Source organism: Corapipo altera, unplaced genomic scaffold (assembly GCF_003945725.1).
Source record: "Corapipo altera isolate COAL_440 unplaced genomic scaffold, ASM394572v1 23, whole genome shotgun sequence".
Lineage (NCBI taxonomy): Eukaryota > Metazoa > Chordata > Aves > Passeriformes > Pipridae > Corapipo > Corapipo altera.
This window is the reverse complement of record NW_020884878.1, coordinates 9651419-9675921: the sequence shown is the minus strand read 5'-3', so window position 1 is coordinate 9675921 and position 24503 is coordinate 9651419. Positions and strand designations below refer to the sequence as shown.

General features: G+C 39.9%; 1 long non-coding RNA gene across 1 annotated transcript in view; it reads left to right on the top strand.

Annotated features, from left to right (window-relative positions):
- Positions 1 to 22201, top strand: part of LOC113944458 — a 165799-nt gene extending 143598 nt beyond the window's left edge. The window contains exon 5 of the long non-coding RNA XR_003526696.1: positions 15922 to 22201. This is a non-coding gene — a long non-coding RNA (uncharacterized LOC113944458). The remainder of the gene's footprint in view (positions 1 to 15921) is intronic.
- The last annotated feature ends 2302 nt before the right edge of the window (positions 22202 to 24503 follow it).

Below are 24503 nucleotides of genomic sequence, written 5' to 3'. Positions count from 1 at the left end.
GCTATTCTGTTCTTAAATATTTGCAAGTACTTGCATGTGGTGAAGTGCTGTGTATTTGTAAGTCATACACATTTTCTCCTCAGTAATGTTTACTTTAGCCCCAGGGAGAGTGCAGAGTGTAGCTGTGACCAGAATGGATGACTTCATCAGAGGAGAGAAGTTACCCAGCCTCACTGACAGATTTTTATGAAGGGTTTCCCAAAGCCAGCCTGCAGCAGCGCATCACTACAGATACGCTTTTGACATTTGTAGTCCAAGAAGCAGCGGTATTCAAAGTAAAACACTGCCAGTGGGTTTCCATAAAAAGCCTGATTCTTGGATTTTTGTGGGGGTTTGAATGTAGCTATGAGCTGTACAACCCTAAATCTTTTCTTGGTAGGACTCAACCAGCCTACATCACTCTTCCTTTCTACCCCTGCTAAGCACAATGAGCTTCAGCAGTGCTGCAAGCTCCAGGGAAGTTAGGACTGAGGAAAGGAAGAAGGATTTGGGAGCAACTAGAAGAAAGAGAGTCATGAACTTGAGAAGAAAGACTCAGGAGTCCTCTGAATGTTTTCTTTCAGAAATAAGCCAAAAAAATGCTCCTGACAAAACATTAGCTTCCTGAAAAATTGACAAAGTTTATTTATTCTCCATAAAATAGATAATCCTTTTGGAAAAATACCTGGAGTCTCTCTTATCCATGCAGAATAGATTGACCAGTTTTCCTATGGCTTCTGCCATAGGTCCTAATTCGATTACAGGTATGAAACAAAGATAAGTGTAATTATCTTATCTATAATACAGTTAGATTTATGTGACCCCAAAGAGTTTTCAAAATAACAAGAGGAATATAAATATTGGATCTGTAGGAAGAAAATGTCCATTATTAAAATCAATCCACAAACTAAGTACTGTGGAAAAAGCTTTCTTTGTGAACACAGCTGTCAGGCCCACTGAGATTTTAAATTGGAGTTTGTCTAGTGTAACTTTCACTTTCTATTCAAAAATCAAAGCCAGAAGCATTAAAGTTTTGTCTTGGGTTTTTTAAATACAGGAAAGCTAATATAATTGCTGTACTAATGTAGAGTTATGAGCTTTTAGGCTCCCCAGTTTTTTGCAAAGAGAGCTTATGTCTTTTGATTCATGGAATAAGATATTTCCCAGTCTAAATTTGCCATACTCTTTCTCTTCAGAGAATAATCTTCATCCCTTCCTCTCCTTCTGACCTTTTGGCATAGCTCTTTGGTTTGTAACTACCTGTGCTTCACTCCAGAGCTGGCTGCATTTCAGTCACCAGTCACTGTGCAGAGTTTCTATGTGAATTATTGGAGTGTGCTTGGCATCTAGAGTTCTAAAGAATTGAGAAGGATAGTTCAAATCTCACACAGCAGCTTGAAAGTCTTCCGGAGATGCAGAGCCAGGTCTGCGGTCTCACTGAGGTGATGCCCATTCCAAACTCAACAGAAAAATGCACGTGGGTGACAAAACGCTGTCTTCTGTTGGACTCGTGGCATGCACGACATGGCTTTCAGTGTCAGCATAAAAAAGAGTTGTTTAGAGGGTGACCCAAAATCCCAGTGCTACGAGGAGAACATGGGTCAGATATGCTACCTGTGTTGGTGATATCTGGGAGGAGCTACGGACTGATAAGATAAGAAAAGTAGGACTTACCTTGAGTTCTTAAGTTAAGACAGGCTATTGTGAAAGCAATTAACCACCTGGGAAGTCTTTGGAGAAAAATGAACAAAGAGAAATCTTTGGAAGGCTGTTTTTGTGCCAGGAGGAAACAGAGAGGAATTTAGTTTAAGAATGTTTTTCTGAGTTGTGTTAATTAATTTTCGTTTATCATTGGCATTGATTAACATTGTATTGATAGGACAGTGTAATTATTAGTGCTTTAGTCATCTTCTTTAGCAAAATAGTCTGTATAATAGCAAAAAGAAACCTGCAGATTTTATTTGATGGTTTTTTTGTGCCCCTGCTCAGAGTCTCTAGAGCCACAGATCAATTGCTAGTGTTTAGTGACCTTCTGCCCAATAGTGTAGGGCCTGTGGGTGGGTCTTCATCTATGGCTGGCACTTGTACAGTGCATAATCTAACATGACACTGACCCTTTCAGCCTTATGGGAATAATATTATCGGCATGATGAATTGTTCCTGAATGTTTTCTTCAGTGTACTGTGTTACATGCCCCAAACATTTTTTCATGTTGAACGTATGTCCAGCATTTCTTCTCTGCTCTTTTTGTTGCATGGGTTTGATTACAGCCAACAGCAAAGGTCAAAGACATTTTACTGTTTCTATTTCTGTGTTTCTGTTAAGCTGAATTAAATTGTTGGTGCTGCAAAGTGACTTCTTAAAAAGCTTATGCTGCAAGAATTCAACCAGTATAAACTGAAGCTGAGCTGCATCAGTTTAAACTATATGGTGCAGAGAGACAATGTGGTCCGAAGAACAGGGTGCTGATCTGGAAACTGAGAAAAAGAGTTTGGTTCTCTGGAGCTTCAGTGGGCAGCTTCATGAATTTAGATAAAGTTTTTCATCTTGCTCTGCCTCAGGTTTTCTGGATGGGTAGTAGAGAGACACTGTATTTTAAAGAACTTTGCACATTCAATTTTTCAGTCATGTAGTCTTTTTCTTTTCACCTCTAACATTAATCAGTACAACTGCCTGCTTAATTTACATTGGAGATAGTTTTTGAAATCATAATATCTAAGAATGCTCTTGTATCTTTGAATAGGTTAATTATGTTTACCAGTGTGAATATTCACTAGAATGTGTCTTTTCTCAGCAGCACTGAGTTTTGTCCATCCAGCAGCCTTCCATTTCTTTGTTACATAGTGAAGAAATCAAGATATTCTCTTAGAGTATGATCACCATTTTCAGGTTAACCTGAATTAATATTTAGTTCAGTCTTTTAAATTAGCCCTCAACTAGCTTTTGAAGAAGTTTGGCCCGAGTGTCTTAGTGTCTTTTTCTTTTTTTTTTTCTTTTAAATCTGTTACTTCTTTTTTTCTATTTATTAGAATTTCCTTAAATGTCATGAACTGAAAACACCTGAATGTCTCTGCTAAGATTAGTGTTCATTTCCCAACTTTGCTTTGTGAGGAAAGTCCTTTCCCTCATCAGAGCCTGAACAGCAGCGTTTCCATCTTCCATGGGTTTTACATGGTCCACGATCATAAGCTTTTTTTTTATTACTCTTATGCTCATTTCTCTCAGTCAGCTCATCCCACCACTCTTTGATGCTGGCTTAGAGCACGAAAGGGAAAGAAATGGATAAACAACTCCCTAGAGGATCATTTGACTTTAAAAATACAAGCAGAGCCAAATGGATACTTTACAAATGTGAGTAAAGTGTTTTAATGGAGAAAGCATCAGTCCTGTAGGGATGGTATGACAGCTGCTAGAATTAAACCTGGGTCGGTCTGAACATGTGCAGAATATCTTGGGCTACAATTCATAAGAGTTAAACACTTTGCTTTGAAAATAAAGTTGAAAGAAACATTATCCAATCTACTGTTTCTAGGCAAGTTGTTGTTTATTTAATTATCACACTAGTTCAGTGGGACTCAGGGCTCTCTAAAGGGTTCTGGGACTTACACACAATAATTTCCAGTGGCCAATTTTGCATAATTCAGATACTATGAATATTTTATTTTTGCAAGTGATATTCTTAATGAATTCATTATATGTTTAAAAAAATCAGGATGAAATTTGGCTCTCTTTTCTGGGGGAATAAATCCAGATTAGCTTTCCTTTCAGCAGTAATTTTACTCAAGGTTTTGTGAATGGAACTTGTCTTGGTGTCCATAGAAGAAGAATATAGCAATATGTACATTCTTTTCCCTAAATCCTTATGAAGAATTACCTAGATACTAGCGAATACTCTTAATACAAAAAAAATCAGTGAAATTCAAAGCTGGGTTCTTGGTCTTAGTCACATTTTATATGGTCACTGTTTTAAATTACTGGCACTACATTAGAGTATGTCAAGATGCATCACATGAACAGATACAATTTACCATGACCTTGAGGCAACATGATGTGTATGTTGTATTACATTAGCTATCAAAATATGTTCCTTATATAGTACAGTACCCACTACAGAGAGAGGAAGAACATGGTTTGTTAGGCATAATGTATAGAGTTGGAAGACATATGCACATAATCTCTCCAGATCCATAGCCATATCAGTTGTATCTTTTTAAAGAGAATAAGAATAAGCTATAGTCAAAAAAAAAAAAAAAGAATCCAAGTGGCTTTGTGGCTTTGCTCCATATGTCAGGTGACATCGTTTTCCAAACAATGGAAAGCTCTGCACCCTAGGAAGCAGCATGTAACTGTGAGAGTGATTGAGCAGGAGAACATGTTGCACAGAGAGGTTGTGAAGTCTCCGTTCTTTGAGATACTGAAAAACTGTCTGGACATGGTCCTGAGCAAGTGGCTGTAGGTGACCCTGAATGAGTAGGGGGTTGGATCAAGTGACCTGGAGAGGTCACTTCAAACCTCAGCCATTCTGTGACTCTGTGATAGCCGCAATTCCCAACAGCAGACACTTGCTATAGCAATGTGCCAGTGCACAGGGGTTAGGAAAACCAGCTCTTCCGTGCTCCTTTTTTCACTGCCCATTCTAATGGCCTTACCAGAGCATTTGCTGAGTTCGTGACCTTTTCACTCCCAAATCCCACTTCTCTGCTCTGCCACCTCAAGCCCTGAAGAGGACATGTGTCATCTCACTCTTGTGTTTTCCCAAATGTGTTACTCCTGGCACAACCAGCTTATTTCCCCAGGAGCAGAGCACCTGCATAAGTTGAGCTACCATCTCTCTCTCATGCCATGCTTGCTCAGAGCAGGCGCCAGAGAGGCAGCTGCTCCCATGGATCAAGGCCCTGGCTCTCCCAGCTGTGCCAGGTTTGTGCAAATCGACCTTCAGCAACCCACTTCAACCTTCTGTTCTTCCTCCCTCCCTTTCCCATGCTTCTTACTGTTGTAATTTTGTAAGCTGCTTGGGCTAGGTATCACTCTTGCTATCTGTGTCTGGTTTCTAGCCCAGACGTCAGCAGGGGTTGCCGCATGCTGCTCCAATATAAATGACTAAGGATGATGATAAAAGGTGTGGGAGTTGGTTGCCTGGAGTGTTACCCTACTTCGATAACTTTGTTTTAGAAACTAGCTTCTCCCTCAAATCATCTGTTATTTTATCTTATTATGTCTAGTATTTTAAAAGTGGCAAGGGATTTTCAGCTGCCTCCGTTTTTGGCGTGTTCATCTGAGGACTTTGAAAGAGGCTTTGAAATTTTTCAGAGTTTGGATGGCGTTGTTGTGACAGTGCCAGTAGCCTTCAGCATGAGTTGCAGGTTATTGGAACCTTTAAGAGTCAGCTGCAACTATGTCCTAAAAGAGGCATTCAATAGAGAAGTGATCTATTTTTAAATTTGGGCTGATACAGGTAATAATTACACACAAAACAGTATGTGAAAAGAACATTATCAAGGTTGCACAGCTCAGCACTTGAAGCTAAGAAATGCTGTAAGCAAAATTGTCTCTACTCCATTAATTTGCCACCTTGCTCAGGTGCATCAGTCATAGGCTATTTTTGCTCAGGATCTGTCTCACTTGGTGCGCATAATAAATGACACAGTTTGTGAGTTCAATATTTGATTTGATTTTCAATGCATAGTTCAGACTCTGCTGTGAAGACAAAATTATTTCCTGCTGGGGCATTCCAGGGTGTTCCACCGTGCAGGTCCTTGCCACATGCAAACACTGACTAATTTCCATTTACAACATCTTAATAGCAATTCTGAGTATCATTACTCTCTATTACAGATGGCAACCTAAGGCAAAAAAGAGCAAGATTACAAGTATCCATAACTGCGGGGGCCTGATGCAATTTTTTAGAGGACCTGGCAGCCCACACTTCAATTCCCATTAGTTTTCCTTACACTACTGGCCAGTAGTTGCCACTTTCAGATATTCCATCCTCGAGGCCCAAGGCAGGCTCCCAGAAACACAGAACAGGGGGATAGGTTTGGAAAACATGGTGTGAACAACTTGTCCTGTTCCTCAGAGCAGTGTCTCACACCTGCAGACAAAAAATGCTGCTCCTCTTCTCAGAGTCTCCTGACACATTTAAATTCTGAAAAAAAAAATAAAAATTGAAGCATCCTATGAGCAAAAGCTTTTTTTTTTTCTCCTCTTCTATGGCAAATGCACGGTGTTCTGACTGAAGCTGAAATTCAGTGCTTTGCTAAAGCCTACCTAATAACATATGAACAAAAGGAGGCTGAATTCTTTCTGGATCACCTTTAACTGTGGTATTTTTGGACACTCTTTGTAGACTAATTACAAAAAACCGCAAAGAATTTATTTGTAAAATCAAAATCAAACCCTTGTACTGTTCAGATTTTCATCTTGTCATTTCAACCTACTGGAGTGCTGCAAAGATGCATTGAGCTAAGAGAGTAATTAAACACTAAAAGAAATTACAAGAGAGGTAAATTACAAGAGAGGTAATGTCTTTTACAAAACTGATCACTTAAAAAGAAATGTATTTTCAGATGCACAAACCCACCTTCAGCACTTACATCAAGCCATCTCAGCCACAATAAAATTGAGAATGCAGTCCTTGATTCAAACTAAAGATACATGAGTATTTCACAGAAATGGTTGTCAGGTTTTTATGAGGATAAAACAATTGGTTTCCAAGCATCGTTCTTATAAAGAGCAAAACTGGATGATTTTTTCCTACAAAATATTTTTTCTGGGACAAAGGGCTGGCATGTATAATTTCAGACCAAACAGTTAAAATTTTAGAAAGTTATAAAAAAAAAAAACCCTGAACACAGCTTTCCTAAATCAGAAAGCATCAGTTGGCTAGAATTATTTGCAGCATCCCTTAATGTAGCCATAATTAACAATTAATTTTGAAGTAAAGATATAGATGGAATTAAAAGTGGAGATTTTAGATTTTATAAATTGTTATTTTCCCCACACACTAACAGCTCCTTCCTGGGGAAGCTCTAATGTTATATCCCTCAGGCTTCTGAATGCTCTTCTGGTGTACGTTTGTTTTGTAGGGAGGGGTCACATCTGAGGTTAAGGTAGTTTGATCCATTACTGACCACATTGTCTCCTGGCCTTGGCTGAACTTAGAGATATTATATAGCAACAAATTAATATAAATTTGTGTCACTTTTCCTTCTCTTAATATTTCTTAAATGTCTTTGAAGCAGCTCAGTTTCCATTCCAACATGCAGCGCTGAGGGCAGATCTTCAAATTGCTTATGACAGAGGTTATGTGCCTTCTGGCAGATAACGGAGACCTGTCTTACTCTGAGACTTGGATATTGCATTTTTTCCTTGTACAAGGCTTCAATGTATTTTTGCTTCTAAAAGAGAACCCTGGAGATGCCCTTGAAATAGAAAAATAGGTGTTGAGCCCTGACATGATGGAGATATTTTAGCATCTCACTCTTCCACATAGCTTTTTCAGCAGATAAAACTGTTATCTGGGGGAAAAAATTGCAAATTTTAAGGTTTCTACAGGTTTTTTGTGTTTTTTTTTTTTTGTTGTTGGTTGGTTGGTTCTCTCTTTTGTTTTGTTTTGTTTGTTTGTTTTATAACTGAATTTGTCAGCATTGAGGTGTGCTCAGTATAGTTTTTTTATTATTCTGCTTTGTTAACCTCACGAAGGATGGGCAAAAGACTAAGAGAATTCTTCAAACTTTAAATCTTTATTCTATCATAATTTCACATGTGTGGGAGGGAGAGATATTAGCCTTTTTTTCTCTTTTTTTTTTAATAATCTTTGAATGAAAAGTATCCTTTCTGCCAACCTTGATATGTATAAATGACAAAATCTTTGGAGTAAGGACAATACATCTTCAGCACACAGGCTCTACATTAATTCCAGAAGCCCAGAAAGGTTTAACCATTTGTTGCTTCAAAAACCTTTTACATAACTATGAAAGTCAGAGAGAATGGCAAGAATATAACCAAAAACATGGAATAGCTTCTGTATGAGGAAACGACTAGATAGATGGGGATTTTTGAGTCTTGGAAAAAAGATGGCTACAGGGACATAGTAAGAGACTTACACCATTCTAGGTGGTCTGAAGAATAAAAACCAATTATTCACTGTTTCCCAAATTGCATAATGAGGAATGAAGAAACAGGTTGAAATAACAAGTGGATAGTTTTTCAGAAGTCCCTTAATTCTCTTTTGACCTGTTTGCTAGAGGATACTGTGGGGACAGGTTTATAGAAGAGCCTGGATTGCAAAATCCCAAAATAAAAATACAAAAATCAGGTACCAAAGTCAAGGAATAAGCTGCTACTAAAAATAGCTTTATTCACTCTCTAACTCCTGACTACTCCTGGGATGAAGTTCCTTGCTTTTCATTTCCTCAACCAACTTTCGTATCTATTCAACTTACAGACTTTCTTATTTCCACCTTTGTGAGAGGCAGCCCATGAACTCTGATTTCAGTGAATGTGAGAGAACATTGTCACTACCTTCCAACAAGTCAGGATTTAATTTTCCTCTATGTGAGCAATAAATAGAAGTAGAATTTGGCCCATCTGACTTTTTTCTAGCCAAACTGAGCAATACTTGCACAACTTCTACTGTGGAAGTCTAAGGGTCTGAAAAGAAATAATGAGTATTTAAAAGGAGGAAAAAGGCAAGTGTGTGCTACAGTACCACTGAGAGTCAAACACATCTGCTTCTGAGCACTAGCACCAAGCAACAAGCACAGTGCTGTGTATGAGGAAAATGGGTTGTGAACTCAAAATAGGCCAATCTAAACCAAACAGAAGTATATTGAAATGTAACCACTCTTTAGGTCCAACCAGAAAATTAATAATCTCTATATTTGTTAAATTTTGGCTTTTAAACATAAAGGCTTTGAGCCGTGTTTTAAAAATACTTAATTTTGATCAATAACAATTCTTTCTTCACAGAGCATCACATATGAAAGGGGAGAGGACTATGGGTTAAAGGGTGACTTATTCTCACTTCAGTCAGGTTTGTTTCTTTCACAAACTAGGACTCATGAAGCCTTATGAATCCTGATGTGGGAAGGCTTTGGCGTAGGTGGAGGAACCAAAGCACTGCCTGCACAGAGGTAGGAAGGGTCTGTAATAACTGCCTAGTGCTTGAGGATCATTATTCTGCTACAGAGCTCTGTTTCTAAGATAAGGATATTTGTACTGAACATATCTAGTTTCTTTGCAATAGAGCTTAGGTATCCTGAGCATTTCAGGGCTGAGAGTGGTCCCAGAGACATAAATGAGGAGAAGGAAGGTGAAGCTGTAAAACTGGCTGCAAGTCCTTTGCCTCCACTGAGTTCTGAGCTGCCCGGGGTGATGAAAAGAGCTACCAGAACAAACTGGATCAAACCCAAGGTGGAGAGCAGGATGAGCCCTGTAATACATTACTTATTTGAATTCTGCCCTCTCAGAGTAACCTCTTTGCTGCTGAGTGCTTCCCTTTATTCTAGTGGGGGTTTCACATTGCTGAGACCTTTGGAAATATCCTGACTGTAGAGCTATAAATAGCAAGAATTTCCCACTGACTAAAACCTGCAGCATAGCAGCAGGCTGATGTGGGTTTATTTTCCTGCTTGAGGACTACATAAGTGCTTGTGTCCTCTCTCCACTGAGACATCTCTTCGCTTTAGGCACTGGTCTCTGCTCGCTGCTGGGGTGTGTTATTGAACCTGGCTCTCATTCCTGCTCTTTCTGATCTTTTTATCTCTAATGAAAGACCTCTCCCTGGGCACACTTCCTTTTTTTCCCTCTCCCTTCTCTTATGGCAGGTCTTTGCTTTTCATAGGTATACTAATTTCTACTGTTTATCAATTTATGCTAATTCCATTTCAATTCATCTGCTGTTCACACATACTGTGCACTACCTGTGCATGCTGCTGTGTCTGAATGAGCTTTTAGTCAAGCTTCTTATGGTTCCAGAGCTTCTCTCGGCCTTATCTTGCATTTAGATGGTGCCTTTCAGTTCCCTGAAATCCAACTCTAAAAATAAATGCAAATGTGTACCCCTGCACCCATCAGCGCTTCCCTGAGCAGGATCTTGACTGATAGCTGACAACATCCTGCATTACTAGAGTTTAGGAGAGGACTTGTCCAGTCAAAACAGCACAAGGATCAGAAGCGGATACAAAGTCATCACAGAAGTGAGACTATGCCAATCTAATCCCTAGAAAAAGAACTGCAAACGAGCACAAATGTGTGTGCCAAGTGCACCTTCCTCCCTCACATCACGAGCAATAGCACTTAACTGCCCTGCTCAGCATCTTGCTTGGGGACTATTCAGGAGCCAAGCACCCAAATACCCAAGTTTGCCCTTGGAGGAAAATGAGGTTACTTGTTAGGAGGAAAGGAAAAAACTGCGCTTGGCCATGATGTTCAAGTGGGGTTAAATCCTCGAGAAGCCTCTCCTCCCTGTTTGGTAATTCAAGCACCACTTTGTGAGATAAGGGAAGGTGTCAACTCCAGCAGCACCTGAACTCACACTCCACTTAGTCTGATTTCTGTACCCTCTTCAGTTTGCTAATGAAAACAAGTTTCCGCTGAGTATTTCTTATCCCCAGAGGGTGGAACTATCCTCAGAAAATTAAAGCTGTCTTATCTCTTAATGTGTCATCACAACTAATAGCCTGGGGACTGTAAACAAGTTTAAATATCAAAACAATTTGGCTGGTGATTGTCTGTGATTATGGATTAAGAATACAAAATTTGCGCTCACTGATATTCAAGGTAGATTGAAAACAAGGAGCCAGATCCCCAGCCGGTGTAAACGGAGGTGTCTGAGCTGAACTTGGGAGAGAGATGCTGCTGAGCATCTGACCCTGTGAGCTTTTCAGAAGTTTCCATTCTTGTTCTTCAAGGTGCCAGATAATACATGACAGCATGGGGCTGATCAGGAGCAGTGCTGAGGGCCCGTGGCAGAGCCTGGACCACCCTCCCCTCTTCTGACTTCCCAGGAGCTCAGATTCTGCTGGCTGAGCCCTGCACTCACAGCCTCTTCAGGGAGCTTATAAATAATGACTTAGAAGAGAAATGATTTAAGATTACAAAACTTTTTCAAGATCAAGTCAAGGTGCCAGCATATTCAAAAGCTGTCAGATATGTCAGGGCAGGTACTTTGTGAGGGATGTGCTTTGTATCTTCAATGTGACAAACATACTGCAGTAAATTCACAAACGTGCACTTGCTGCTGCCTTTTCCAAAGTCCTGCCATCAAGCCATCACCTTTAGATCAGTCACACTGAGAGTGAAGAGACACAAAAAGGATCTTTTGCTAGAAATGCTTTTGCTAGTTCACTGGACTCTTTGCAATGGCAGTGATGTGCAGCAGGGCCCACAGGGGTAGGAGGTATATTTTATAGCACAGTTGGGTTTGAAACTTTTCATGTTAGCATCTCCCTCTTTTAGAAGTATTTCTGGGACCTCATTTTTATTATGGATCATTTTCTGCCATAGGCTGAATAGTCTGTTCTTCAAAGAATCCCATAGACGAGAAACTGAGGCAGAGAGACTAACTGGATTTTCTATAGATATAGAAGTCAGCAGTAGTGCAAGGACATGAATAGTGTAAGGAGTGTCCAAACCACTGAACTGTCCTCGTCTCCCTGTATAATGCAGAATACATGGAATATCCATCTTTTAATGGATAGCTTTCTAGAATATGTATATTTTCAAAAGGCTGATGTTAGATTAATGATGAATCATACAAAATGAAGTAGGAAAGACATTAATTTTGATGTGGTAGGAAAGCACTTTCCTAATGAGGTAGTAATTAAATAAGAAGTATAGTTATTTAAAAAAAAAAGGTAAATCTAGTGCTCTCTAGACCTCCTATCTCAGCAGTTCTAGCAGCAGTTCTGAGTAACAAAAAGGAATGTTTCTGACAAGCATGAAGTACCACCAGAAAAATATAAAAGGAAAAATGTGTCATAAGAATCATAAAAATATTAAATAATGTCAAAGAAATTAAATCAATTTCCGGAAAAGAATAATAAAGGCTGAGAAAAGGTACCCAGAAAGCCAGATGACTTTTTTATCTTCTTAATTAGGGTAATTATACTAAAACTGACAGCAAGTATTTCCCCAATAGCAAAAAACACCCACAAACCCCAGCCAGTCAGAATACCGCTCTGAGCATAAGATCTGTGAAGGTTAAAGGCTTGAGTCAGCCATTAGGAGGGTGCTCCTCTTCTCCCAAGGTCAGTCCTTACATATAGAGAAGTAATTTTGATTTTGGTCTCTTCACAGTTCAAAGTCAATGCTTACCTTGATTTCAACTGTGCTATATTTGGCAAAGTATTAATATAATTGTATTTGGTCCCAGTCATGTTCTGTTTGAATGTTAAACTCCTCTTAATACCAAGCCATTTTGTGCTCCCTCTTGTAGTTTAGGCAATGTATAAAATAGGGAGCAGTGTGGACCCTCTGGACCAATCTCTCCAGAGAAACCAGTGGTGCCAATGCCCACACTACACATGTTTTGGGGGTTTTAATTCACACCAGCTTCTGTCTGGACACCTACTGTCATGGACTGAAGTTTTCATAGTGCACAAAGACCTCCTGGAGCACATCTTTGGGTGTAGTTTCATCCAAAAAGGACACGGTTCATGCTGTCCCAGGCTGCATCATAGCCCAAGCCAAATACAACACATAGGTACACAGAGATGACCTCTAACAAATCACACTGTGCATCAGCCCACGTATAAACTCTCAACTACTGATGCCTCTTTGCTGATCCTTTATGTTTTTCATGTTTCAGCCACCAGCTTCTCTGCACATATTTCACTGCATCACACTGAGGACCTTCTCCCTCAGTTAAGTGGGGAATCAAGTGTCCCTTAGCAGGACAGAAATGATCTGGTAGTTCAATTAATGTTGGTAGTGTCTAAATTTGAAACCACTCAGTATTTCCTTGCTAATAAACAACTTGCAAAGAGGAAAAAAGTGATTGTACGACCTCAGAACAGAGATCATGAAGCCCAAGGACCCCCACTTTTCCCATTAGCCAGTAATGGGTGCCTGAGAAAGACTTTAATAACAAGGCAAGGATGTGGTGGTACTTCCCCAGAATGGTTTTTGAGCTTCCAAAAAATTCACAACTCAAGGATTTCTTAAGCCAGAGGCTTTGTCTTTGTATCTAATAACCTTTGATATGTTTTCTTTCTTTGTGAATTATTCAGGTACTTTTTAGATTTATGTTAATTTTAGGATCTAGTGTTCTGCAGGAAAGTTTGACACTAACTTCATGCTGCAGTTTGTGTTATTTAAGAAAAGACAGGGGTTCAGATGCTGTCTGAACCCCCATGCTACCTCTTCTCACAGTAATCCTAGAAATAGGATTGCCCAGTGCACGTGGTGCAAGGTCACCATAGCAAAGTTAAGAGTGCCAGCGGCTTCAGTTCATGTGCAAAGTCACCCCAACTGGGGCTCTGCACCACTCCTGTGAGTTTGTGTTGATTTGAACAGGAAACTCTGCCCAAATCATGGGATGTAGAGAGATTTATTATACTTTCTCTGGCTTTTTTCAAGCCAGAAGGGTTTGGGTGTGACCATATTTCTATGAGAACTGGAGTGTTGAATTAAGAATGTTCAACTCTTGTGGGAACCAGCCAGAAAGAACTTTACTCTCCCCTCAAATCCTTGCATTCCAGGCCTGGGGTTTTTATTAGACTGTATTTGTAATCCCAGTGGATTTCTCAAATAAATGGTGAAATGCAAACAGTTGGCCAGAGGGAAAACCTCCATTTACTGAAGGGGAAAAGAACACAATATCCAAATGACTCATGGCTCTGTGGGTGAAGTAATGGCTGCGTGTCATATCTTGAGATGTGGGTTTGTGGTCTGATGCTGCATTGAGTGGATGTGCTTGGGTTGTGACGTTATTGTAAATGGCTTTGGTAGGAATTCTCCTGTGACTTCCCAGACACAAGTTGCTTGTTAAGATATGATTGACTGCACAGTGGCAATTAATAAGATAGGTAAGTAGCCAGGTGCAGCCAAGCCCTCCTTTGGACGCTAGCTGGGGGTAAATATGACAAAACCCTTCTGCTGCTAGAAGAGGTAGGTCCTGCAGGAGTTGCAGGTGGCTGTAGCTGAAAGAATTGTGTTCTTTCCAGGGAGTTTCCAAGGGTTGGAAGGAAACCTGAAGAGGCATAGCAGGAACCAGTATCCCTGGGAGGCACCTGGTGCCTCTGAAACTTTACTCTCCTGGGGCAGGTTATCCTAAGACCCGTTGAATGAGCATGCTCTGATGTTTGATGCAGTACCCCTCTGCCTGGTGCCCCCTGCTCCCACTGACTGTTGTCTACTGTGAGTTCCCTACGGTTACTGACTCCCTTGTTCTTTTTTTCCCCTGAATTCCTTGGTTGTAATAAGATAAAACACATAAATTCTAATTCAAGTGTAAGTGCAAAGGCCAGTGGCACCTCTGCAGAGCCCCACTTCTACCTTACCACTAGCAGCTGCTGTGATTCCACCACTTCCTAAGAAGTTGCCAGCAGTTACTGTCCTATATATGAACAACTTGCAGATATGACAAAATACAGGTTGTTTTGCCTGGATTCTTTGTTTTTCCTCTCAGTTTCTCCATTGCAAGACTTCCTCGCCTCTCCCAGTCCTTTCCGTCCTTTCAGTACTCTGGTTGCTGCTCCTCAACTGCGCAGCACTGGAGCTTGGAGGAACTGCAGGTCAGGGCTCCCCTCTGGTGATGTGAGCTGGAGGGGACATGTGCCCACAGAGGTGGTGGCCTGCTCTCAGGGCACCATCACCACTCTCAGTATATACACTGCACAGGATCTAGTGGTTTTGCTCTGTGAGTTAGTGGAGGGAGGAATGAGGGTCCACTAAAGGATCAAACCAAATCCCTCCTTATAGGCAGGAGCTCTGGAAGAGCATTTTTTCCCTACATCCTACCAGTGCTTTCTACAGCAGAAACATGATGAGAGATGGTTTATAGCTTGGGAGACAACAGCAGGACATTGCCTGAACCCAGATGTTGGCAGATCAGTAGGCATTGGGAAATCAGCCAACCTTTCTCAGTTTTCTGGGACACTCTGGTTTGCCCATGTGATTAAAATTTGCAGTAGATAAACACAGATACATAGAATTTATCCAAACAACCAGATGTTTACCCATGGCTGGAAGACCAAGGAAGCTTCTTTGTTTGTGGTTGCAGCTGTGCTGGGAGTAAGGGCTCATCCCACATTTGAGGAATCTTCTTTTTTTTAAGCAGTTCAGAGGCTAGGGCTGCTGCTTGGGAAATGGTTGTTTTCTCCCTGCAGGCAGATCGATACATTTCAGCTCACTGCACTGCAAGTAACTTTTCATCGTACATTAAGAATGAGGAAAATAAAAGCCAAGATGGATGTTATTTTGGTTTTGCTTTTATTTTGAATTATTTATTAGGAAGTCACTGCTGCCTTCTCGTCAGGAGACAAAATGCCTTTGTCTTTGGTGATTTCCTCTTGAAAAGAAATAAGGTCTTTCCAGTTTTATTTATCTCACTCGCTTCTTGGTACTGAAGTGTAAATCTGGGGTCTCCACAATGTGACAAGATGGTCTCCTGCAGTCTCAGTGCAGGCAAAGCCCCCACTGATGCCAGTGGAGTCACACCTTGTCAGTACACTTCTAACCAGTTTTACAATGACATTGCAGATGAGTTATGTGTGTTAGGAATGATTGCTGTCACTTAAGCAGAGGGTGTTATGGAGGGTTATAAGTACACTACAGGCTAGCTGAACTATCATTTTAATTAAGCATTTACTAAATAGCTAGTAAAAATATGAACCCCATGTGTTACTGGGCAAAAATTCGGCAACTGGCTCCACTACTCATATGAGTTTGGAAACTCAAACTAACAACCCATTTTGATGTTTTTGTTCCTAAATCTAGGTCATCCTGAAGGGGACGATAAAGAAACTGGCCACCAAGATGGTAATCACTAGTGGAAATGAAGAAGATAAAGGCAGTCAAGAAAAGGAAAGCAAAGAAGAAACCATCTTGGCAATGCTTGGAATTATTGGGACAATTCTGAACCTCATTGTGATCATTTTTGTGTATATTTACACAACATTGTAAACTAGGAGGCATGCAAATAGACCAGATAAAATGGTCATTAAGAATAACAACAAACATTGCTGACTATTGACAAGTTCTTTAATCAGAATTGACTCTGTATTATATTAACACATCATAAAAGCACTGCCTGCAGGCAGCGAAGACTGAAGCACAATTAATTTAACAAGACTTTTTCACACAGTAATAAGCTTAACTCTTCTGTCCTGCCCTCTCCCTTTCGGTTTGGTTTTCAGTTTGGGGGAGAATGACTGCAGTTATGTAAGCTGTAGCTTTGAAGAAATCCACCAGGGATATGTTGTTTTAACACAATTTAAAAAAAAAAAAAAAAAGAAAAATAGAAAGAAAAAAAAGAAAATAAAGAAACTGTACACTATATATAATTAGAAATGTTTGCTGTATACCTGCAACGATTGAACTTAAAGATAGCTTCATAGCACAGATCACGTGTCTGTTAGGTCTAATGGTTTTTTTCTCTTGGTTTTTGCTTTTACTTACATTGAATCTGACAAGCCTTTTATTTAGAATGAACATATGGTGCAATCATGAAAAAAACAATTCCATTGAGCAAGGTCTGCCTAAACCTGATAAAATGTTGGGAGAAATACATTACATGGTTATTTTTCCTTTCTCGTTTGCTTAACATCTGTGTCTGTTCATACCAATGTTTATAAATATATATTTTTAATAAATGTGCTATATTTTTAGCATGAACCAAACATTTGGAGACACTTGTATTCATGCAGCTAAATTTTGTTTGATGAAGTGCCCCTTTTGACAATGGATGTTGTTTTTCTCAGCAATTATACAGCAGTCTTTTTTGCAGCCCTCTCACTGTGGTCTGAAGCAAGCTCACATCATGCTCATATGCATGACTTGAAGTTGGAATGTCAGCTGAAAAGCATTGCTGCTTAATACGGGAAATAGCAAAACATTGTAAGGTGACCTTTGGAGACTGGTTGCAGAAAGAAGGCTCTGCTTAAAAAAAGAAAAAGCAAATGAAAGGAATATTGAGGAGTCTCAGAGAATATTACAAAATTCATCGAATTTATGGCTTTCAAAATCTGGTCACGTTCTCTAAGTACTTATGCTGAGAGAAGCCAGTAGAAATTTCTACAGTTGAAATGAGAAATTTAAAGAGCCTATAGTAAGGGGTTTAAGGGAAATCCAGACTGTAAATACAGAGTTGTATTTTAAATGTGAGGATCATTAACTCTTCGCTTTTCTGACATGTGCTTTAACTGAGGTTGGTGCAGTGAAATTCTCTGACTTGTGTTTTTGACAGGAATGTGCAATGATGATGCTCAACATTTTTCTTCAGAGTTCAGTACTTATAAATATACAAAGCATTAAAATTATGAGACCTCAATTCTGCCTCAAGCTGCCTAAGTACATTGCCCATTAACTCTGACATATCTTCTTAAAAAATAGGTCAATTAATTGTTTACTGACTTGTGGTTTGGATTGCATCCTCAGATGCACAAGGAGGATTGCTGTTGAAGTCAGCTGGAGCTGTAAAATGTTTGATCCTAGAGTCTCATTGATTTTAGTGATCAGTCATGTCCCTCTGGAATCAGTAAAAAGTTTTCCACCAGTTTCAAGGGGCTAGGAATGGCCTCAAAAATACAGAATTTCATTGCAGGATATAAAAGCAAGCTTGGAAAACCCTGAGGGGCACCTCTTATAAACAGAGGTGATAGTCTGTTGTGTTATCATTCATTCAATAACAAAGCCATTAGGAGAAGGGAAAAGGTCAGTAAATCCAGTATGAAGACTGAAGGGAAAAAAGAGCAAAAGTAATCTCATGTTAATGAAAGCATGACATGATGAGAGAGGTGAAAAAATGAGCAGAGATTGAAAACAGGGAATGGTGCAGAAAGACAGTGGCATGCATGCCAGCATGGCTGAGGAATCATTTGTGTTTCTACGGTGCTGGTAGAGCTGCAGATCTCAGAGAGGGCAAGAAACAGTAGTGGCACCATTTAGTGTAGCTGAGTGAGGGTGATCTTGGTTTTGAACTTATAGTTATTTATTGATAATTCTAAGGAAATAACTCACTATGATCATCCTGATAGCTAAAATATATTTTCCTCCACTTGGCATTTTTTCTTCTGTTTAAACCACTGCTGTGCACAGCCTGTGGCAATGGTGTTGGCGCTCATGTCCCAGAGCACACCTGCACATGCTCCAGGCACCTGCCTATCTCCAGCCTGCCTCTTGCCTGGCAGGATCCTCTCTGCAGATTATTCCTCTTGAACCTCTCCTCCTCCTCCAGCAAACGCTGCAGCAATCTGCCTGAGGCTCATACTCGTCTTCTAGAGGGGAAGCCTGGATAGAGCAGCGTCTGAGTTAAGAGATGAGCTCTCATGCCAGATATTTCTTTGCCTCCCTCTGCATCAAATGATGACCTGTCATCCTCTTGTGGGCTTGAAGATGCTTAATGAATCAAATTTCATTAAGGGCTTCTATTAATATTACAAATTAAAGCTCTGCATTGTAAAACAATACAGAACACCTCACCCACCAAAGTAAAGTAGGAAGTTTCGCTGCTCATCACAGTTGCACTCATTCAGACATGGGCTAGAACCTTCACCAAGGCTCGCACTGCAAAGAGCCCAAATAAACTGAACTGGAGGATAAAAAGCATAAGGACTTCATGTTTACTCTTGTTTTATTTTGCATATTAGTCTTGATGCAGGCAGTGTGTTCAGGTGTCTATCACACTTCACCAGCAGCAGTCACGTGCTGTGTACTTTGCCATATGACTTTTATTCCTCTGAAAGAGGAAGGAAGGTTTATCCCATTCTATAAAAAGTTTAGCACTTAATATTTTAATTTTACAGGTTTCTGTTCACAGATAGTTCTAGAAATATCCTGGGGCAAGTTCTTAAGTAGATTCATTAAGTATTCAGTTAAATAAAAATGAAGAGTTTCCTTCAAGGGCAATTTCTTTACCTTTTATTTGGTATTCATGAACACTGATATGGGAAAAGTATGTTTTCAAGAATGACTGTGGAAGAGGAATATTTTATACAAAGATCTGAAGGTGTGCCTACCCAGGCAGCTGTGGGCAGGCCTGTTCTTGGCTGAGTGCCAGCTGAAGCCAAATTACCCTCATGCTTTTTTTATGTGAGCAGTTTTCAGCATGCACCTATAAGAAATATTCAACAAGGTAACATATATATCATGGATACATTATAGTCAGTAACTGTTGTATAAACAGATGAATAAAACTTGTCATTACAGGTGCTGAATGGTAAATCTGCTTTGGCAAGGAAAAATCCGGTAGTCTCATTTTTGGCTTGAATTGTAGGTAATGCAAATAGTTTCCAAAAAAAATTTTTTAATATAAAATATTAGTCCATTAGTGGTGACAGGAACTTCCATGTTTGCATTTGAGTAGAAGGAAATTAATATCCAATATCTTAATAAGATATTAAAGCATCACCTTTTGCTTCAGTCAACTAAGAATATGATTGTATTTTTAAATTATCCTATTTAGTTTTTGATGGTTTGTATTAGGGGAGTGAAAAATATTGTCCTGAGGTGATGGGAAGGTGACATTCTCCTTGCTAGTGTCTGGTGTGTTGGCTGGTGGGTACAGAACACTTTTAAGAAGGAAGAAGATAAAAATATTTAAATCATGTTATACATGCAACGAAGTGAGGAGAAAGCAGACATACAGGCTTCTGCCATCTTCTCTGATTCCTACAACTGCCACTGAAAACAACATCTCAGGAACAACATCTTCATGCAGGAATGTACCATCCTGTGTCTGGCTGTCAGGGCAGCCCTTTCAGTCATTTACCTTCTCCTCCTTCTACCTGCACCTCTGTAGCAGTGCACAGCTCATTGTGCCTTAGGAGAGTTTTAACATGTACCCAGCCTGGCAGCCTCTGGAAGCAGCTGTTTGGGTTTATTGTGGTGTAAAGGTCTACTATGGGGCTGAGTTTTATTATTTTAAGGACAGTCAGTAATCACCATCTTGTTACTGTCTGATAATCTACGAGATACTTTGCTTGTTGAATTCCCAGACCCATCCCTCCCCTGACCCACAGGTAAAATTTTGATTCAACAGGTATCCAAATACAAAAGAAAGCTTCAGTTACACGATGACAAAACTTTAGTATGAAGCTTTTTTAAAATCCATGTTTCCTGTATTTGCATATATTATATTAATCTGTATCCTGGAGCTCACTCCAAATGCCCCAAGGTCTCATCTGTGTCAGAAGGTCTCATTGCTTGAGTCAGAGTTAACATTTCAGTGTGAATTATGGCATACACAGAGCCCAGAGTGGGCAACAGGGATAAAAATTAACTGAATTAAAACTCCAGGGAGGTAACACTGCAGAAATTACTAATTAGTTTGAGGCTTGGCTGGAGTACTTTGTTTCTATATAGCCAAGATTTTGGAGAAAAAATGTTATCGTTCCTTGGAAATTTTCTGGAATATGTCTCATTCAAAGAAAGAACCTAATTGAAAATGTTTTAGCAGCAATTTCCAGCAGCAATCTTCCAAGAAAAACACTGACCAGGCCTCTGAGTGTCTGGCTTCCTTCCCAAGAGTAGTGTTTGGCAACTCTGCAACACTGCACATATATGTAAGCACCTCTTGTTTACAGAGAGGCTTTGTCTTGTTTGGAACAGAATGCACAGGTTTACAAAGATTTACAAATTTATGGAATAGTACTTTACACAGTCAACAACAACAAAAGGTTCTGTTCACTTTTATTTCCAGCAGATATGCCAGATATGCTGCAGACACCCTGCAGAACCTGTACTGATTCCATGCCTGGCTGTGTGTTTTGGAGGCTCCTCCCAAAGGGTCTTATAGACTCAGCGAAGGTTTTCTTCCCCACCACTGATCCAAGAGAAACAAAACCTGTTCAGCGTGGAACCCTCCCCTCCAGGCTGAAATCCCACATGCATCCATATGCCTTTATCTACATATGAACCATCTGGTATCCAAAAAGACTTTCCTTGCCTTAAGCATTAGGTTTGCTTACTTGCATTTCACCTGGGGACTCAGATGCTGAAGGCAATCTGTAGGGCTGAAAACCCTCTTTCAAATGAAACAACTTTACATAATGTAGCCATTTCCTGGAGAGGTGCCTGTTCCTCCTGAAACACACCTGTGCAGTGCCCTGGGCATGGCACACAGCACACCACCCTCCGTGTGTGGTCTCACACTGACAGAGCATCATGACAGTGAGGGAGTCACTCTGGGCTGCAGCTGGCCCATACAGCAGGGTTTTGTACAAATGCCTGGATCCCAGGCTCTGTAGAGTGAAAGGAAAAGGACATCCTGCCTTGTTCATAGGAGGTGCTTAGCTATGCTCATCAGGATCCTTTCTTCTGCAACCAGTCCAAATTCAGGTGAAGGTGATCCTTGCAGCACTCTGACCCTCTTGTGGCAGTTGCAGAGCTTCCTTCCGCCTGAGTGAAATAAACAGCTTTGGGCTTCCCTAGTCTCCTAGAATAGGGGACAAAGTCCTTCTTACGCAGCAGAAATAGCAGCAGGAGCATCCATTTCCTCATGACAATGACAACATCACCCGCCTGGAGCACCGATGGGAACCTTTTTTCTTCCCATCATCCCTCATAGTCTGGGAAATGCAAGTTAGTTACCTGGACTCCAGCTTCTCCACAGGCTCAATCACTGTTCAGGAAGACTTGTTTTGTGATGCTGAGACTTTGCTATGCTCAAATGGCTCCTAGAGCCAGGTTTTCAGGAACATATTAAAGGTCCTGATATCTTAATCATTAAGACCTCACCATAACAAGTCTCAGGCATTGTTAGTCTCTGGCAGCAAGGCATTAAGGGATCAGCATTAGCAAGACACACCATATGGAAGCCATGGGTAGCCAGAGATAGTGCAGTTGAGGCTGGCTGCTTTCCACAATACTTACCTTCTTGAGGACCAACGGTATAATGGTGGTTTGAAATTGGTGGTGGGTAAATGTAATAAAATGTTTGTGTAGCAGGGCATGATTTCTTGCCTTTACTTCCTGCAAACTTAATGGGAAAGGCTTTATAAATAATTCTGGCTTTGTCAATTTAAAATATCAATTAAAATTTACTATATATGTTTTCAAATTTTAATGTGCTGCTTTTTTTTTTCCTCTTTACCAAGCAATTCAATTTTAGTTTTGCAGATACTATTCTTGTTTCTGTAATAATGATGGCTAATGCAAAAGCATTAGTATTGGATGCAAAAGGAAAGAGTGAAGATTATATTGTCAATGTTTTATTAATCTGTACTTGTGAGCAGGACAAGTGGTTTTCTTTGCATCCAGTGCAAACTGTTAGCAGTATTTTTATAATTTGATACCATTATTACTGGAGTCTAAAGGAATTCTATGGGACAAAGTTTCATCATTTAGGTCTGCGTGTATTCAAACAAATGTCAGCAAATTGAGAAGCATATGAAATTTTTGCATTAACAAAAAGAAAACAATGTTAGACATATGCATTTTTAGCAGATTCAAACTCAAAAGTGAGACCCCACAACTATCATTCATTACATCTTTGCTGACATTGCGTAACACACACCAGGTCATAATTTAGAAGCTCACTCTGCTAAGACTATGCATGTACATAACTCAGACTAAGGGGCTAAGTTCCTTTACAGTTAATATGCATATGAATATGTATTTGCGGGTTTGGGGCATTAGTTGACAGCTGACAACTTGGCTGTAGCAAAAATGCAACTAATCAGACAGGGGAAAATAGGAAATTTCCTGTACAACGAGCTATTTCGCTTTGCCTCATTGACCTTATTTTCAGCTGATTTGTTTCAGACTGTGTGATTGATGAGAATGATGCTAAGGCCTGCCTAACCAATGAAAGAATAAAGACAATGGAGGATTATTCAACCTACATCTTCTATCAGAAACTAAGCATTTCCCTAAACAGCTTTAAAAAATGTCAGTTCTGAATGTTTAGCATTTTCCTTTATGTTTTACCATCAGCCAATACACTATTTGATTGTATAATAATATTTATGTAGAGTTTCACTAAGCTGTGCAAACACCAGCAAATGGATTTTGCATCCTTTGCTGCTTTTTAAGTTTTACAAGCCTCTTCCTAATATATACCCATCTCCTGTTTTAAAGATCAAGAAGAGAAATACACCACATCCTAGAGCACTGTACAATTATGCAGGCCTCACTACAAGTTTAGGTTGAAAGTATACAGCCATTTACACAAAAGAAGGAGTCTTATTTCTTGAGCCTGTTCATATGGCCCAAGTGACCCTGATATGATGCTGAGAACAATATTACATTCTTTTATTCCTAGAAAAAAAGAGTCCAGCTGTGAAACTCCTTGAAGCAGTGCATTGCACTATATTTGCAATTCACAGAGCAAAGCAAAAAATCTGATGACCACAGGCAGTGCTCAGCTCCTGGCTGACCTTCCCCCATAGGGCAGCAGCCCTTGGTGTACCCTGAGAGACCAAGTGCCCAGTGCCCTGTACACTTTATGAAAGGCAATAATAATCAGGTAATTAACTTTACAAAATTTGAAATATCACCACTGCTAACATGTCTGGTTTCATTGGTGCAAAGGCATAAAATACCGCCAGAGCTATTATCAAGGCGATAACCAAACACTGGCACCACTCAATGCAAAACTGTTGCTGTTGTGTTTAGGTGTTAAAACACACTAACTTGGGGCTTTCCTCCCATTGCTGTGACTTCCTATCATCAGAGATGGTAAGAAAATGCTTTTTCTACCCACTCAGTCTTATTCTTTGCAATGGTTTTTGACCTGAGCTGAAGAAAAACCTCAGATTTTCAGAGACCGTCACAGAATGGCATTTACAAACAATTTTTTTGTTGCAAATTGGTTTTATATGTTTTAAACATATCGACATTCTGGCGATTTTTCTTTTTAATAGAAAAATTAATTTCAGACTGAAAAGTTGGTTCAGATTAAAATCAAAACTCAGTTCCAAAAAACTGTAATCCTTTGCCCACCCATTTCCTGCATGAATTTTCATTGGCATCAAAGAAATTCTGTAGAGAAAAAAAACCCAACATTTTGTTGAATTATCACTTGCTCACTGAAAATTACCTGGATTACAATGTTCAGATGAACTCTCTCAATCATCAGTAGTCCTTGTATGTGGTAGAAGGTATCAAATAAAGATTCCTAATGCTCTTTGATTTCTTCCATTATGTTTTCCTGTTTCTCCACTTACTTTCACACAAATAGATGATACCTCTCAGGTGCAGCAATAAACCTCATAGCTCTTGTGATTTAACTCCAGCATCATGGTTTCCTCCCTGAGATGGGCAAGCCCTAGATATGGAGCCCAAACCAGAGCCTGTATACAGGCAGCTGGAACCTCCCCAGCCTTGCCTCCGCTCCAGCATTGGTCCACCCTGGAAACACT